This window comes from Ambystoma mexicanum, chromosome 8 (genome assembly GCF_040938575.1).
Source record: "Ambystoma mexicanum isolate Mex_15411 chromosome 8, UKY_AmexF1_1, whole genome shotgun sequence".
In the NCBI taxonomy this organism is placed as follows: domain Eukaryota; kingdom Metazoa; phylum Chordata; class Amphibia; order Caudata; family Ambystomatidae; genus Ambystoma; species Ambystoma mexicanum.
In genome coordinates, this window is record NC_090929.1 from 510,695,274 (window position 1) to 510,713,659 (window position 18,386).

Below are 18,386 nucleotides of genomic sequence, written 5' to 3' on the forward strand. Positions count from 1 at the left end.
GTTTGAGAAGGGTAGAGGCCTGATCTATCGCCAAATGCAACTGCCAAATGTTCATGCAAGTTGATTTTTCCAGAAAGAACCCACACTGGTCTGGGTGAACTAATGACAAAATAACATTCAGTAGGCAGTTGGCAAGTACCTTTGCCAATATCTTAGCTTCCCAGTTAATAAGGGAAATGGGTCTGTAAGGAGAACACAGATCAGGGGGCTTGCCTTTCTTTGGGAGGACCACAATGCTGCCTTGCTGAAGATCCAGAGGAAAAGTAGCAATTTCCCTGTTCCCTGTTCCAAGAGAACGGATCAAATAGGAGGCTAATTATTTTGTTACCCAATTTCTTCCATAGTTCTATTGGAAATCCGTTTAAGCCCAGAGTTTTCCCAGATTGCATCAGGAATCTCTTCCTCATTATTCTCCATCTCCAGGCCCAGTTTCTGTCTTTCATTCAGACTGCACAGTACTAGGTTGTATAAGAAGTGGGGGCGACTGCATCCAGCCTGGAGGGGCTTGATAGAGGGCCTCATATTATTCTGCAAATGCTTAGGCTATTCCACCATCCTCTGTGATTGCTCCACTCTCCCCTTTTGATCTTGTGCTAACGTGCCTGCTCCCCTTGTCTCTTCTTTCAAGCCACACCAGCATTTTCCCAGCCTGGTCACCCGCATCATACATTTTACTGTGCTTGTCCCAGTGGGCCTATCTCGCGCTGTCCAAGGAAATATTACAAAGCACTCCAGGAGCAATCTGAGTAGAGCAAGAGATCCCACCCTGAGAAATTCTTCCTCAAGCCTCTTAGCCTCAACTTCTGTTTTCCTTATCGATTGTGTGTGTGTCTGATGCCTAGCCGAGATCAGTAATATCATTTTCCCTCTAAGTACTGTTTTGTATGCTTCCCAAAGTGTGACTGAATTGTCGACGACTCCGTATTTAGAATGAAATATTTTTATGTTTTGGCTGTTATACCCTCAACAAAATCAGGGAAGCAAAGATAATAATTGTTCAGTCACCACCGCAATTTAGGTTTTGCTTTATTATTTTTCCATTAGGAGAGGTGATTGGTCTTATATTCCTCTAGCAACCTAGCTAAGACCAGTCTGTGGGCTTCCTGCTGAGGAATAAAGAAGTCTTTCTGAACATAGATGAATGGGCCCCCAAGTGGAATGTGAAGCCTCAATTGTGTGCATGTAGTGTCCTCAATCCGTCCCACAGGCCTAATGCTTCTGTGAAAGTCTGAAATTTAGAGGGTATATTGGGATTTTTGCCACAAAAGTGAGTTTGATCTTTGAGCGGGTCTGTGACATTGTTGAAATCTCCACCCAGGATCCAGAGATTCGCTTGGTGACTTATTATCCAGATTTTTATGTTGTTTAATAGTTATAGGGATAGTGGTGGGGGCCATATACAGCAAGGATAATCAAGTTGGCCACCCAGAGCTCTCCCACAAACAAAACAAATCTTCTGCTCGGGTCTTACTGTACCGATAGGATCCTAAGAGGTAAGCATTTATGGATCTGAATAAAAACACTCTTAGAGGAGAACCCGGCATGCACAGAGACCCTGTAGTTTGATCTTTTAAAGAAATTGCATTTCAAACCAGCCAGGTGAGTTTCCAGGAGAAGGGCCATGTCAGGTGAATATCTATTAAGGAGGTCCAAAGCAAGACCACTTTTAATACTAGTACATAACCCATTTACATTCCACATTAAGAACACCACGTTTCCATTTATGACATCAGCCCCTATGGGAGTAAGAAATCCATATGTGTCTAACAACCCCAAACCAGTCTGACATGTCCCTAACTTGTTTTCAAGCTAATGTGATGTGCCCATTTAACGTCCTAGCTAACTAAACATCCTCAACCCCCCCTCCCATACTCCAACCCAACCTGAGGTATCCATTGCCCAAACGTATAACTAGCTCGTTAGTGCTCTTTGAACAGTAGTTTCGTACGCAATTAGCAAGGAAGACCTGTAGAGAAGAGTCAGATAGGGGGATGAACGCTGCCTCCATCAGAGCTCAGTGTTTTGAGCTCTGCTTTAATAGAAAAAAAAACAAATGTGGTGCCCTGTCTTTTCATGAAGCGAGTTGATGAATGTTTGCGGCCCTAGGGTCATCAGCCCTTGCTCCAGGATGTCCATCCATCATCTATCTGTGGGGAAGTTGAGGATATTTGGGGCTTGATTGGATGCAGAGGAAGTGTATGATCACGTGTCAGTGAAGTGATGCCCCCACGCTCTTGTTGGCCAGCGTCCCTTTCCACATGCTTTTCCAGCCATGTCCATGCTGCGTGCGAGTCAGAGAAGGATTGAACCATTACATTCATAAAGATCTTAAATTGTGCCGGAAACAAAAGGGCGTATTTAATGCCTTGTGCCTGGAGCTTCTTCTTAATCGCATTGAATGATTGGCAGGCTTTCTGGATGTCTCTGGTGTATTTGGGGAAGAAAGTAATTTTTACACCGTCATAAGAAATCAGACCTCTCACTCATGACATCTGAAGTAGAATATCCCGTTCGCGATATTGTTCAGGAGTTTGCCGACCACCATATGTGGCAAAGCTCCCGGTGTAGGAGGGCGTGTAGGCATTCGATTTCAATGTTCTCTTTCAATTGAAAATAAATGAGTCTTCGGTTTCATGAGTTCGGCCAATTCAGCCAACATATTTTCTAGGAAATGTTTCATGTTGGGTACCTCAAATTTTTCAGGAAGCCCGAGGATGAGAATATTGTTTCTTGGGGAACGGCGTTAACTCTCCTCGATACAATTTTCAAGGACCTTCATCAGTTGTGTCACAGTTGAGAGTCAGCGCTCCATTGCCCAGAGAGTATCTTCAGAGTCAGAGATACGTTCTTTGGCTTCTCCCGCTTTGGAAGCAAGTACATGTAGATCGTGAAGTAGTAATAGTAACAGGCAGATTAATACATCATTTATAGATACCGCCCCCTCCGCAGCCCAATATATTCCATAGGTGGGAAACGTTACTCACTAAAGCGACCATACCCGCCTTATCCCAGGCAGGTGAAGGAGGAAATTGACCTAATGTAACTAAAGATGGCGAAAATAGGCAAACTCATTGTTAACTGACACACGTGCATGCAATAGACATGAAGCAGATATTCACTCACTATGAAGAAACACAAGGTCAATATGCATTTATACATGAAGAATATTGCTTGCAACACGTATATAGCTCACTAACATAAAAACGCGACAGTAATGGGCAGCCACCTTTTTCAAAATGGAAGCAGGTGCACACATTAAAATGAATGGAAGGCCTTGAGTCTTCATGAAACTCAAACTGTTAAAATAACTTAAAACACAGGAACACAGACCCATGCAGGGGGCAGACAGTAGCTGCGCTGACCAATCCATGGTTACCGAGAAATGAGGGAGAGTTTGGACAGCTTGGAGAGAACACAAGATAATAATTCCCATCGCACAGACATATTTCACTAAGATGAATTAAAAAACAACTAGCATTTGAATGCCAGGTGCAGAATATGTATTAGCTAAAACCTTCATAAGGAACGTATCGACTAAGTCTTTAGGGGTCAGGAAAGTCATAATATTCACACTTATATTAGCTAAAAATCTCAGTAAATGCAGGGTGAAATAATTCAAAACATGGTCCCCTCGCACTTGATCTATAATTCAAGAACATTGTCTATTCATTAGCTCTGGACACAGATAGGCACCTGCCTCGACTCCCATATATTCCCAGACATGCAGTGACATGCAGGGTCAACTACAAAGAGATCGCTCTGGCTCATGCCTGAGGAATAATAAATTGTATCTTTTTTAATTGAAAGCAAAGCAGTTCTAGGCCTCTCACCCCCTACTTCCATCTGGCTCATGTGTTGACGGCCTGTCAATTGCTCAAGGTTGGCCAGTAAGATGCCAACCAATGAAAACCCCCAATGCTAAGCCACTCATTATATATTATGCCAACCAATAGTTTATAGTAGAGGTGACAATTATTAATTATCATCATTTTAGAGGAGGGCTCAGGTGGAGCCATCAGATAGGTAATGACTAATTAGAATACTAACACCTATATAATATATGCAGAGTCAATTCCCTTAACCAATTCCCTCACCTCGTAGTTTTTGTAACTGGAATTGTACTATGACGTCAATGATGATGAAATCTTGCCTTATAATCCGTTGTTTTGTATGAGAACCTTTGAGAGATGTGACTCTATTGCTTGTATGTGGTCTCTTCTTTATATTGGATTGTTAATGTGTGGTATATATTGACCCACTCGGCAGCATTTCCCCACATCACCAAGCTGCATTTGCGCAGAAACAGCCAAATGGCTGCGCTGGCTCCTGTGAGTGCCATGGCTCAAAACTGTGTTTGCAACAACAACAAAAATGGCTGCACCGTCCGGCCAAGAACACATCAAGCAAGATGGAACAAAGGGGGCACATTCAAAGAGATTGCCAGTGTGTGCCGACATAAATACAAGGAAGAAAGTGGAAAAAGCAGCGTTGCTTGCTGCAAAAGCCAAAATCCCCAATGAAAAGAAACACTTTTTCACCTTTAAAAAAAAAATGCGGCTTTGACGCTAATTCCCTCTGTTCCTTAAAACCACTGTGATTAATAAGCCCTACCAAGCCCTGTGTGTCTCACTGTGCCTCAGCAAAACCAGGCATGATTCTGAACTGGCAAGCCCTGTCAAACCAACTCTAAAAAAAAAAAAAAAAAACACAACCAGGAACTTTATTTTGACTTACAAGTGAAACGCGGTCATTTTCTTTGCAAAAGTATCCAAAACTCAGCTGTTTTGAGAGAGACTCTAACTAGCTGAGCCATGTCTGTTTCAATGTATCTGTGCTGCAGACCAACTCCAGCATTCAAGAGAATAACCATAGCTGCAAGACAGTGTGTGAATCTGCTGGTGATGAAAAGTTGTATTTAAGAAGGAAGGCCAGCTGCATCACGTGTAAAGAAAATGGGCCTTTGCAAAATTAGAGAAAAACAAATGCCCATGTGTTGGAACAGTACACTGGTGAATGGAAGCCTGCCAGTCTTTAGCAATATGAAGGGGGTTGTTGCCGGTGAGACTCTATAACATGGGTTATTGTATGTAACAGGCTTGCTTTAATTCTGGATCTAAGATCAGAAAAAAAGGTTTAAAACTATGGTGGCTGGAGTTGCACGTTGAAAAACAGGTTTTCTGCTTGGAGGGGTGTCACCAAAAGGAGGGCTCAGCAGATACTGACAACCCCTTGATAATTACAGGGTTGAACAGACCTTCGTCTCTGCTGGGACCCTGACAATGAAGCTCCCAGGGAAGGAAGTCTGAAGTGTGAAGTGGCAATATAACTTCAATCAAGGGAGAAACCCACACCATGCTTTGAAGGAAATGACAGTTGGCAGCAGTTGAAAATAAAAAATGACCCAGGGACAACGTGACTGCCATTTGGCTCCAAAGACTATTTCAGAATAAACTTTAAAGACTTCTTTCTCTGCAGCAAGACTTTGAAAAATTGTAAAAATGTTACAGTTTAAAAGTGATTTTTTGTGCTTTCTTTTGAGACATGGTAGAACAGACTGACACCTTGGGGACAGAAAGGGCAAAGTATACATAATATGTAACCTGTGTATATAATTTGCTAAGAGATTGCAATTGTATAAATGTATGTTTTTGGCAAAATCGGATTTTAAGTAAAGTAATTGTGGGAGTTTTTGGACATTGTAAAACTCACCCTCATAAATCTGACATCATTCCCTTGGAAATCCAACCAGTTGAGAGCAAGGCGGAGAAGAGCACCCCTGTACAATCCAAGTAGTTTAGAGGCAAGCTTAGTTAACCCTGCTCAGCCTATACTTTGATGATGTCATTATGCATTATAAATAAAGGTCCCTGACAAGACTCTAGACACACACTCCTCCTGATTTCCTGTGCTGCGTTCCTGTACCGGTCATCTTCCAGATCCAGACTCGAACTACAAGGCCAAGCATTGCTGATCCTACTCCAGGACCCACTGCAAAACCGAAACAGCGCTGATCCCATTCCCAGCAAGGCCTCAAATCTATGACCTGTAGTATCCAGTGACCAGAATTGCCCATCCAGTCCTTGCCAGCCGGTGACCAGAACCGCACAGTTGTTTGACAGAAGCCCTGCCATGTAGTGACCAGACCCGGTTGACTGTCCAAAAAGCTCAAACTAAAAAGTGTATTGTGAGTATTTCATCACCCCTTAGAAATCCCTAGTATACCTTGTCTTGTCCTTATCCCATTATATAAGTCCTCCTATCCTTATCCTGATAACTTGTTCAACAGTCAGAATTCTCTGTGCATTTGTCATTAATCTCCAAGCATCCGAGCTACTTTTCTCTTCACTTCTGTCTTGCATAGCCCATATGTCATTAGCAATATTTTGATTAAATAAAGAAAACGGGTACACTGCGTGAAGAGTTACATCTGCAGCGTAACTTAGAGAATTCACGGGTGGCGTTCCTCTTTTCTTAGCCCTTAAATCAGTTTAAAGTAAAACTGTTCTTTTCACAAACCGATTTCCTTTCCAATTTCACCTTTCATTTTACCCAAAGCGTGCCTCCATCTATAGTGCATAACTCTTTTAATTTACCAGCTAGAAACGTACTTTTAATTCCCTTTTGTACCTGTGATATACATCTATTCCCCAATATAAAACCTGCACTCCAAATCAGTGTATTTCACCCATTTTTATTAATAACCGTTTGGGTAATTTTAGGAGGGAATTGCAAAAGTGTATGCTTTTGGTAATCCATTCTTTGTGATTGTTAGTATCTTTGCATTGCTGCTTTAGTAAGGAATCGTATTTGCTTCAAGGTTTTTAACACACATTCATTATTGATTTATCAATTTCAGAGTGTCATTTTACCACATTGCAAGGGGTTTAAAATCCGCTTTCTCTCTGATTTGGGGAGGGAAGGTCAGATTTAGTTTCTTATTCCTGAGTACCTGCTGCCTCTTTGCATCCACTCAGAATTGATTATTAGTGGTTTGAGTGAACAATGCGGGGGAAATTCTAACTTGGGTGTTATCTGTCCTCAATCAAAAAGTGCTCCTATTCTGCTGTGCTGTGTATGCTCCATTAAAAAGTCAGACCCAGTGCATTGCTCACATTCACATCGTCATTCATCACCCCATTGGCGATTGCTGCCCCATATTAAAAAGTGTGTGTTTTCTTTTGATTTTTAAATAAATAAATAAATATTGCATTTGACCAACCAGCTTGGTTCATGGTCCATTGTGGCCCGGGGTATTTGAAAAGGGGGTGTGATATTATTGGTGTATCATCCCAAAATTGAATCCACATAAATAAGGAGAAAAACTCCTCAGTTAGGTGCTACATACTAGGCCGAGACCAAGGTGTGCATGTCGCCTGATTGAAATCCTTAACAATAAACGCGGTTTTGCTTTTTACTTTGTCAATTTCCGTTTTTGAGTGCAGGATTTCCCAGCCTCATATATCTGCTTAAACTGGGGGTTTCCATGCCATCTTAACATATGGTAGCAGAGGATGGTTTGGTCAGAGCACTCAGATTGCCGAAGTTCCCTGACGTGGCTCAAAAGAACACAAGGTGACCTGTGGAGACCGGTATAACGCGTCAACTGAGAGAGGTTGACAGGAGCACCCAAGGAGAAATTCCTGTCTGATGCCCGTGGGGCAGAAGGCGGCTGGCTGATTGGAGGAAGTTCGATACCGCAGGTCCTCGGCTGATCCACGAATTTAAGTATATAGCATCGGCCTGGTAAAATGGAAACGGGGGAGGGAATTTGTTGTATATTGGGGAATTGTGGTAAATTAAATTATTGATTAAGGTGTACAGCCTTCGGCAAGGCCGCAGGGGATTATGCAATCCACCTTGTGATGAGGTAATAATGGTGATGAGATACCCTCAGACAAGATTGCGTTGTACACCTCATTTGGAGGTGATATTGATGACAGATTACCTCACCAGTAGCTGGGAAGACGGCCGTATTGTATTTGTGGTATATTCATTTGTGTAGTGATTGCTGGTACCAGCAGTAGGTTGTAAGATGGTTTAGTTTTGTGAAAAGTTAATTTTTGTGGATATTGTGGAGGAAGGGAAGCTGTGTGTTGGACCAAAGGGTGTGGTCTGGAGCATGGGTGGCATTTGTGGTGCTTACCCGGGCTGTTGTTGTGAAGTGGAAGGTGTGGTGTTGGGGGGAAACGTAGAAGCGTTGGCAGTAAAGAGAACTATTGTTGGGAGGAGAGTGTGAAGGAGGGTTAAAGAAGGAGTACGTTTGAATTATAATCAAGGTTTGGTAAGTATCGACAGACTAAATTGTGACGTGCTATCATGGAAGACACTCTCCTTATTCATTTATGTAAAGCATCACTCCGGTACAAGGTAAACATTATCAAGTACCACGCCCAGTGGGTGAAAGGCACTGCAGGCAAGATGTTTATGCTTTGGATGCATAAAGGTACTCTTTCGAGATCAGTACTGCAACACGTGATAACATATTTGCATGCTGCATACAAAAGGAAATAAGTTAGAAAAATGATTAGCCATTCTAGAAGTGAGAAAGATTTATGGGGATGAGACGAAAGAGCCATCTGCAGAAGAGTGGATGCTTTATCAGTATGAAGGGGAGGGCACAACGCCCTCGACTCCTCCTCCCTAGGGCACCAATCCAACTCCTGACACACATGGACTATACCCGCTACAAGAATTAAAGGAATGGCAGTATACACTAACCCCACATATGCACGCCCCCGTTATAGAATAAAAATAAATAAACACAATTCAGTGTCTGCATGCAATGAATATAGTGAACCTTGTGAGCTACAGGTAAAATTGACAGAGGCTGAGGAGGAGATCCAGAGACCGAGAGGCAGGCAGGGCAATAGGGAGGAGACACTGATTGCCCCGAACGAATGGGTGGGAAGACAAATAATGCTTACATTAGACAGAAAGAGTATGGATGACTTTACAAAAAGAGAAAGGGAAGTTTGAGAAAGACAGGAGGAGGAAGAGAAAAGAGAACAAGAGAAAAGAGATAGGAGAAAAAAGAGAGAATGGGAAAGAATATATGAAGAAGAGAAGGAAAGGAAAAAAAAGCGAGAGGCAGACAGAGAGAAGGAGAGAGAAAAAGAAGAGGAAAAGGAATAAAAAAGGCAAAGAGATGCGGAAAGGGAAAAAGAAAGGCAAAGAAAGAGACCATTAGAAATAGAAAGAAGCAAAGAAAGAAGACAAAAGGAGAAAGATGAGATTTTCAGGGGTTGTATGGTCACGGATAACGAGAGAGCCAAAGCGCAGGAATTGAAAGACAAAGGAGTTGGGAAAGACACAAAAAGGAAGTGGATGAGATACTCAAAAGCATACCCTTCCAGATGAAGGTGAGGGAGAAGCCATGCGAAGGAGGATTGGTAATTTGTAGAGCAGGAGAAGGGATGAGGTAGGTAACATAGCAAAGACAAGAGGAGGGTGTCTGCAAGGCGATGGAAGGAGCACATTGGAAGAGGTAATGAGCAGGACATATGTAACAAGTCCCCTAGGAGACTAGATTTTGAAGACAGGGAGGACGATGAAGGAGGTGAAAGTGATGAGACAATGTTTATAGATGAAGAGGAAGAAAAAGAGGAAAGTGCCACACGAGCCTACTCTACAAGCGCAATAACACTGAAAGAGACAGCGTGGTCAGATTTGGAAGACCCAGAAAGAAGAAATCCAGAACCCATAGAATATCCAAGACATCCAAAAGTGTGATCAAGCAGTTTGGAAGAGAGAACTCCATATGTGAATAGGTTGAGAACTTTTGCTGGGGCGAAAGAAAGTCAGCATGACAGATGCAGGTATAAAGATGAAGGCTGTGGCTGCACTCAAACAAGGGGTAGAATTGACACAATTCCAATTATTGAAGAAAGGGGGAGGACAGCCGCAATATGTTCCATGGCCATAGATGGACAAGAACAATTTAGTCGATAAGCAACCAACGCTGACAGGAGTGGGCAAGTGGATTCATGAATTAGAAAGAATGACAGCAGGGATGACGTTAGCAGTGGGTGGCATTAAAAGCTGACTTGCTGCCTTAATTGGGGAGAGGGCAGACGACATTTGGAAATGAGCAGGCTATCCTGGAGTGACGGCTCAGAACACCAATCATAACGGAGCACCTTTTAACAATTGTTAAGGCTGATTTATGGAGAGCACTTAGAGTACATAATCCAGATTAGTCATGCATGAGTGCAATCATGACACATAAGATGTGTGATGATGAAGATCCGGCTGCCGTGGTGTCTGTGGGACAAAACTATTTTATTTAATCACAGATCATGAAAAGGGCTGCCTGAGGCAGTGCATAGACAATTGAAAAAGATAGTAGGAATGGAAGCAAATCCATGGCCAGTGATTCAGTTGACTATAGTTCACCACTGTGGGCTAAAGCAAGAGAAAGATAAACATTTGAGGAAAGGAAACTGGAGGAAGCAAAATTAGTTCAGAGAAAGCTATCAACATTTTCAGTGCAAGGAGCAGTGTTAACCAGTGAAAAGGGGGTGGTCACAAAGGAAGCAGAAAAGGTGTAGCCGAAAACATCTCTGTGCACACTTGTACCATCTTTTATTCTTTATCTCGATTGTGCCACTTTCACACTTGTTTCATTCTTTCGTGCACTCTTGCACGGATAACTTTTTTTGGGTCACTTGCATCCCTTTTTATACTGTCCTTTCCTTCTGTGCCTCTTGCACCCTTTTCACAGCCTTCTGGTCCTCTTCAGTTCATTTGCACCCTCTTTTATACTGTCCTTTCTCTTCCGTGCCTCTTGCACCTTTTCGGCCTTCTGGCCCTCTTCCATTTATATCATTTCATAGTCCAATACACACGCGCCTCTCGTGATTGCACTGTTACTTGCATCTTTGAAGACTTCTCGTTACCTTGTACCTGTAATGTGCTCTTCACTACCCGGCTCTGCAACGCTCTCAGACTCAACGGGCTGACTCCTGTGCTGCCTATTCACACTGGCTCTTCATTCCAAGGTCAGGGTCCCACCACCTGCCCCTCAGCCACTCCTGGGCTGTCTCACCAGCCTAGGGGAACGAGCATCCACATACGGAGGTTCTGCAGGAAACCAGCACGCGTCTCGATTCCTACACACAACACCTTCTTGGCTCCCTGGAGACACGGCTCCCTCACCATGCGCCTGCCCTTTTACACACCAGTTCCTCAGCGTCTCGGTGTCCCAGTCTCTGGCCTCTGGTCACGAGTACCTCTGGCATCTCTTTTCTCCTCACAACTTGCTTCCTACTGGATTTCTTCCTCACTCTCCTACTCGCTCATACACATCTTTTATAGTAAGAAGACCAGTGAAGTGTAGTCAGGCGTGAATAGTTACTATTGAATGCCTGCCCCTGCCTGACTCTATTACTGGGAAAACTAGAGTTATTTCTATGGTAGGTATCCCTTTCTGACCACAAAAGTGATGGGTGGAAGGTTTCGAATGAATCTAAACCTACAGAAAACCAAGCAACCCCAGACATGTTTCGGCCTTGTTGGACCTCCTCAGTGAGGTGCAGCCTGGTTCCCTGTGGCGCAGCGAGCAAGGGACCCACGTCTGGGCATACCCTCTCTCACAAGGAGAAACAAACTGACCACAAAAGTGATGGGTGGAAGGTTTCGAATGAATCTAAACCCTTTCCCCATGTCATTCCTATGGGTAATCTTTACTGATCTTAGTTGCCACTTCCTCGTCTCAGTATTTGGTGGAAATGGATAGGGGGAGATGGGTTGAGACTGGAGATACCCCAGAAAGGATGAGGGAGAGTAGGTTGGGGTATTTTGGGTGCCGAGGAAATACCATAGGCATCCTTCTTCCAATCCCTTGTGACCCTCCACTCAGGTAATCCTCACACGCTTGTCCACCTCCAGGGTCAAAAGTAATGACCCTTCCCTGGCCACCTGAATGGAAGATCCCGAGGGAGTGGGTGGGAGAACACCTTCAGGTTTCTCAAAGAGGATAAATAGGGCATATTTCCCGGGTGTGTAAAAGCAGGGGAGGGATGCAAAAGTATCGGCCAGGTCAAAGAGGGGGGACAGCATATCCCCCACCTTATAGCACAGAATTGCCTGAATATTATGTCCAAGATCACACGCAGTATTAGACACAAGCACCACAAATGCAACCTACACAGCAAGGAAGGCCAATGCAAACATAACAGGCACTAATTCAAGCATAGCAAGCCCCTTGCAGACACTGAAGATACCGATACAAACGTAAGCACTTGTACAGCAGACTACAATGGCACCATGGAACACAAACATATTGACACAGACACCGACACCTAGGATATGGGGTGTCACAGTAGTGGGGGGACCCTTTCACTTTCACAGGAATGAACGTATACCCGCAATAGGACAGCCCACAGAGAGATTTGATGTATTCCATCCTATCAGTCAGACCAGATTCACAAGAGTAACCAAGACTAGGGCTAACCATAGGTGACAAAACATTTTTCTTCCTTGTAGACACAGGAACGACTCGATCTTGTGTTCGAGAGGGAAAATATCCAATATCAGGGATTGCCATGAATGCACAAGGTTTTCTGGGTTGACAAGCATGGTTCCTTTCACTGACAACTTACCTATTGCTATAGGAGAACACAATCTTTTCATACCATTATTGTATTCCCATCAACATACTGGGGAGACATTTGATGAGCAAACTGAACAGGACAATATAATTTACTGATCAGGGAATAATATGTTCCACTCCAGGGATCCATTATGAAATGCACAAGAATTCATATCAGCATTGTATGGCCAGAAAAAACAAAGATGAGTCCCATTAGACCCTGAAGTATTCCATTACGGAGTACACATAATGTTAGCATGGCTTCCAAGAATAAGGGGAAGACTATTGCGATTACCAGTTTTTGTTCATACCAGAAGTGATTATCGATGAGGAAGAAGGGCAATTAATAACAATACAGCTAGCAGCAGCAATAGTGAGGGAAGTGAGGGAAGACAGAGTAATTTTGCATGGAGTTGATGATGAGGGAATAAACTGGAGGACAGTGATAGTTCTTGATGAGAGGCACAGACTGACTGATTTGACAGATGAAGACTTGTTTACAGACAATGACTCAGATGATGAAGTCATGTTTCACATAAGCCTACCTATCAGCTAAAAATGGAGAACAGAGAAGTGCTGCAGAGAATGGCATTGGTAGACACCGGACCTCATTCAGACCCTGCCGGTCCAGAAACAAGGGTGCCAGTAAGCTTAACAGCACAGTTGTTTCCAGCAATATCTACAGGTAGTCCCGGCATGGTGACCGCCGGACCCGTAATGAGCCCCACCCTCTTTTCTCCAGGAAATTTTGGCACAAGTACCAAGCATATTGTGGACCAGTAGTCCATATGATGTTGCGCTATTAAAAGGAGTAGGAGCAGTCCAAATTAAATTGAAGTCAGGAGCTATTTTACTGAGGGTGAGACAGTACCCAATGTCAAAAGATGCAGAATAAGGCATTTATGATACCATGAACGCACTAGTGAAACAAGGGATATTAGTGCCATCAGAATCTCCATGTAACACGGCTATGTACCCAGTAAAAAAGGCAACGGGCAGTGGAGATTTATTCAGGATCAATGCCCCCGGAACAATATTGTGGAAGCATAGTTTCCATTGGTCCCAAACCCAGCCACCAAATTGTGCAATATTATGTCCAAAGCTAAATATTTCACAGTGATTGATTGAAAGAATTGATTTTTTTCAATACCCCTCCATGAAGAGTCCCAAGATTTGACCATGTTTTCTTGTCATGGAAAATCAAGTAGAAACATACTTGTTTACCTCAGGGATACTGTGAGTCCCCCTCAATCTTCAATCGGGTACTCCAGATGGCCTATGAAATGTACTCCTGGACAGTACAGTGATAACATATGTAGACGACATTATGGCGTGCAGTGAGACTGAAGAACAGTGCAAAAGAGACCCAGGGCAGTTGATAATAGTCTTGGCAGAAAAGGGGTACAAGGTAGACAAGGAATAGATGCAATCTTGCCAGGAAGAAGTCCTGTCTACAGATCAGATACTATCCCAAGAAGAAAAGAAAGTGACCCCTGAGAGAGCAGAAGCAATTATGGAAACAGTCAGACCAAAACAGTAAAGGAATTGCAGCAGTTTTTGGGCCTTTGCAATTACTGCAGTGGATGGGCCTTTGACTATAGTACGTATTTCAGACAGCTTCTAAATGAACTTAAGGAAGCACAGACGGACAACAGTGACATAGCCTGGACAGATGAAATGATCGAGGTCTTTGACAAATTAAAAATGGCAATAAGCACAGCATCTGTGTTAGGGATCCTTGATTACAGTGCAGAATTGGCTGTGCAGTAACATTATATGTCGAGCATGCCCATTTTGCAATTCTTGAAAAGCCTAAAAGCACATTAACCACATAGAGAGGCTCCGGCTAGAAGGTGATTATATAAAACACATTGATTCAAATTTTCAGATGCAGAGTAGTGAATTCAGCATGATTCATAGCAGAGCCAGTAGAACACAGAGCCAATGTGCATGATTGCACCAAGTACACTGAATATCATGACAAGATACCACACGTTAAAGAAAATTCCCTAGGAGAGGGGAAACTTCTCTTAATTGACGGATCCTTGTAAATTGATCAAAGCATGGCTGAAAGGCACACCGAGATCACAGAAGTAAAAGCAAGACTAAATGGCAGCTTTGAGGCCAAGGCAAGCGCAAGTTTGTTCGGCACAGGCAGCAGAATTGGTAGCACTCATTTTGGCACTTGAAACGCATGAAGAGGTGGCGGTAATGGTGTATTCCGACTCCGGCTACGTGATGTCAACAGCGCAGGCAGGACTGTCACGTTGGAAGAGGCGTGTCTTTTTAAACGCAGACAGCATGCCAGTGCAACATCCGCAATTATTGGACAGGCTCATAAACACATTTCAACTTACATCGGCTATCGCTGTGGTGAAGTGCGCAGCCCACACTAAAGGTACAGATTTCATTTTTTGCAGCAATGGGGCCTCCAATGTAGAAGCAAAACGAGCAGCATATTTTCCTGAAATGTCTGAATTTGATACTGCACCAAATAAATACACAAGTGCATGAAATATGGTAATGAAGGAATGTTTCAAAACACTACCCATAGCCCAAATTACTGAATTGCAGGGAAGAGCCCCACTGGAAAAACAAGAATTGTGGAAATTAAGGGGTGCTCATTATACCGCAAAGATACTATGTGGCGGCAGGACAGCACCAGGAAACCAGTTGTAACCTTGGGAATACTTAAAGTAGAATTAGATCAACTACATCAGTGCACACAGCAAAAGAGTGTCTGACAAGACTGGTTTGTACCCAACCTGGCAGAGCATGTTGCTGAATGTATTGTAAACTGTTAAACTTGCCAACAATTTACTGCTGGACACATGCTGCGAACAGTGAGAGGAGCAATACACCATCCTACTGGACCCTTCCAGCATTTGCATATAGACTATGTAGATATGCTCCTAATTTGTAACGGCTACAGGTATATGCTAGGGGTCATATGTCTGTTTTCCCAATGGATTGAAGCAGGTCTATCCACACATTCTGATGCCACACATGCTGCGAAGTTCTTTGTACGCGAGTTCTCCCCGAGGTGGGCAGTGTGCAAAGTGTTCCAGTCTGACAAGGGACTGCATTTTGTAAACAAAATCTTCGAGCACATCACAATTCTATTGGGAATTAAGCACACATTCTATTCTGCTTAACACCCACAAGCAAACAATATTTGTGATCACTTCAATGGCCTCTTCAAGGAATGTATTGCCAAAATAAAAGTGACCCTGAAAAAAGGATGGCTCCTTTGCCTACCCTTAGCCCTATTTGCATTATGTAATCAGCCTGGCTCAGACCATCACCTGACTCCTCATGAGCTGGTGACAGGACACTGTATGTGTGTACCTCTTGCTCCTCCCACTTAAGCGCAAGCTGATGACCGTAGGGTTTCAAATGTATTGGGAACTGGAATGCATAATTATTTGACTGCTATGCTTTGTGCACTGAGGGGAGGTTGAAGAAGATTGATGGAGACAACAAACAAATTGACACTAAAACAATTTTGAAACCACTTGTGTTATACCCACAGAACAAAATCATCTGCAGGAGCTTTACCAGGCACTGGCACAAGCTGCTCTTTGAAGGACCTTTCGTTCTGGAAGAAGTAACACTAACAGCGGTGAAGGTGCACGGGAGATGGGCATGGCTGCACCTCGGTAACATCAAACCCTATAAAGGTGAGCCCCCCCCTGCCGCAACTTACTGAATCTAAAGATGAAGAAGAGATGAGACGCATACAAACAAGATCAGTCAGTAAAGCAAACTGCCATCCATAACCATAAAGAGACAGTGGTCCTTTTGTTTACATACAGCAACAGAGGAGACTTAGTGAATACATTTTCCAAACAATACCTGTACAAGACGAAGAGTAGCACTTTAAAGAAAAAAAGAATATAGAAACGTAATGCTTCCTCTAACAATTCTATTTCTTATGACTTGATCTTATTCAGTGTATATGTATCTGGCTTTAGGAGTGAGAAATATAACCCTTGCTGTTCTTCTAGTGAACCTCAAGGTGTACCTTATTTTTAAAGGAGTTTTCTTGCAATATTAATGCAAGTTTTCCAGTGAACACTGCCATTTTGAAGAAACAAAAAGACTACTTTTGGGAGGAAAGAAAAATTGGACTTTTCAATTTTGTTAGATATTCTCTTTTAGTTCATAAACATAATAATGCACATGGTTATTTGCAAAGAGTTGATACATTAGGAATAATACTTTTAGCAACTTTTTGCATTTTGCAGTCCCTATTTTATTATTCTCATTGCAGTAAGAGGTCCTTTATAATGTATTGTGAGACAGGCATGGTATCAAGAGAAACACAATCTCAAATATACATTTTAAAAACCTTTATTTCTTAAAGTTCCACGGTCGGTATAATGCCTAACTGGCCCTAACACTAAAGGGATGATTTCCTTAACTGATGTTTCTAAGGGCCGTCGAAGTCTAAAAAAAAATAGGAAACTAGGATTGGTTTCAGGTGGTCTTCTCACTAGATGTAGGTTGGTCAGCTTCAAAAAGATGAGTTTAATCAAAAGGGACTGTTCATAGGATCCTCTCCATAGTTCAAACAATGTCATTTATTTAATGGCTGGGGGTTCCCTTCCCCAAGCCTCAGTTCTTTCTGTAACACACCATAATCAAAATTCTACTTTGATAGGCCTCATAGGGTTCCCTTCTCCAATCTTAGGCCTCTTGCAAGTTCAAACACAAATACACTTCTCGGGCCTCTCAGGGTTCCCTTCCTCAAACTCAGACATCTTTCAAGTTCAACTTAAGTTTAACACAGTGACCAGATGTGCCATACCCTATAATTCTCATTAAATACAAAACAGAGGCACTGTTTTGAAATTAAAGACAAGAATTTCTTTCTTTTAATTTATTGATGCCAATTGATTGATGCCAACGAGAGTTTCGACCTTTGATATCAGGTCTTCTTCAGGACGTTGTTATTATAGAGCTGGCTTATAATATCACTAGTTAAAAAGCATCAGCATCCTGTTTTATTCTTTGGCATTTCAATTATTTTCCATGCCTTTATAAGTTAAGTTTAATATCAGGCGGCAAATGCTGCGCAAACTATGAAGCCTTTCACTGCGGACCTGATTACACTATTGCTGTGTCGTCGTGTTGTGCAGAAAGTCAGGAGCACAGGCTGCAGAAGGGCATGGAAAACAGAGAAAGGTTTTTAAAAAGAAAATTGTATATGAAAAAGGTTTCCTCTGATAGCTGCATCTCAGGAGATATTTCTTGTTCATCAGTCATGCCCAACTTAGAGCCTCTAACCGTGGGAGAAATATATTACGGACTCTAAAAGCAATTCACTAAAAAAGGACTGAAATTATGAATGCTTTTGCAAGACACATCCAGTCCTTTGTCCAATCACTGCTAATAAATAAGGAGGCCATTGGTGCCAAGCCATTATAACCACACTGTACCTCTAAAGGGGGCTTTGAGTCACTGCATTATGCATATATAAAAGACGGCAGAGGAGAGGACAATGACTGCCACTCTAAAGTGGAGGCTCAGCATCTTCATGCATTGGGATTTGTAGACCTAATTGACCAAATATTGTCAAAGCCAAGACACTGGTGCACAACTTTCAGTATAACAAAGGTGCCAAACGCCACCTTTGGAAGTGATGCTTCAGAATCAAGAACACCCCTGCTGTGGTGCTAGTCAGTAGTTGTTGATGTTCCAGTGGCAGCTGTTGTTGATTAATATCAAAAACCCAATTAGACTCCAGCAAAAAAGGGCTCATTTTGCCTCTTAATTGTGGTAATTAATGATCATA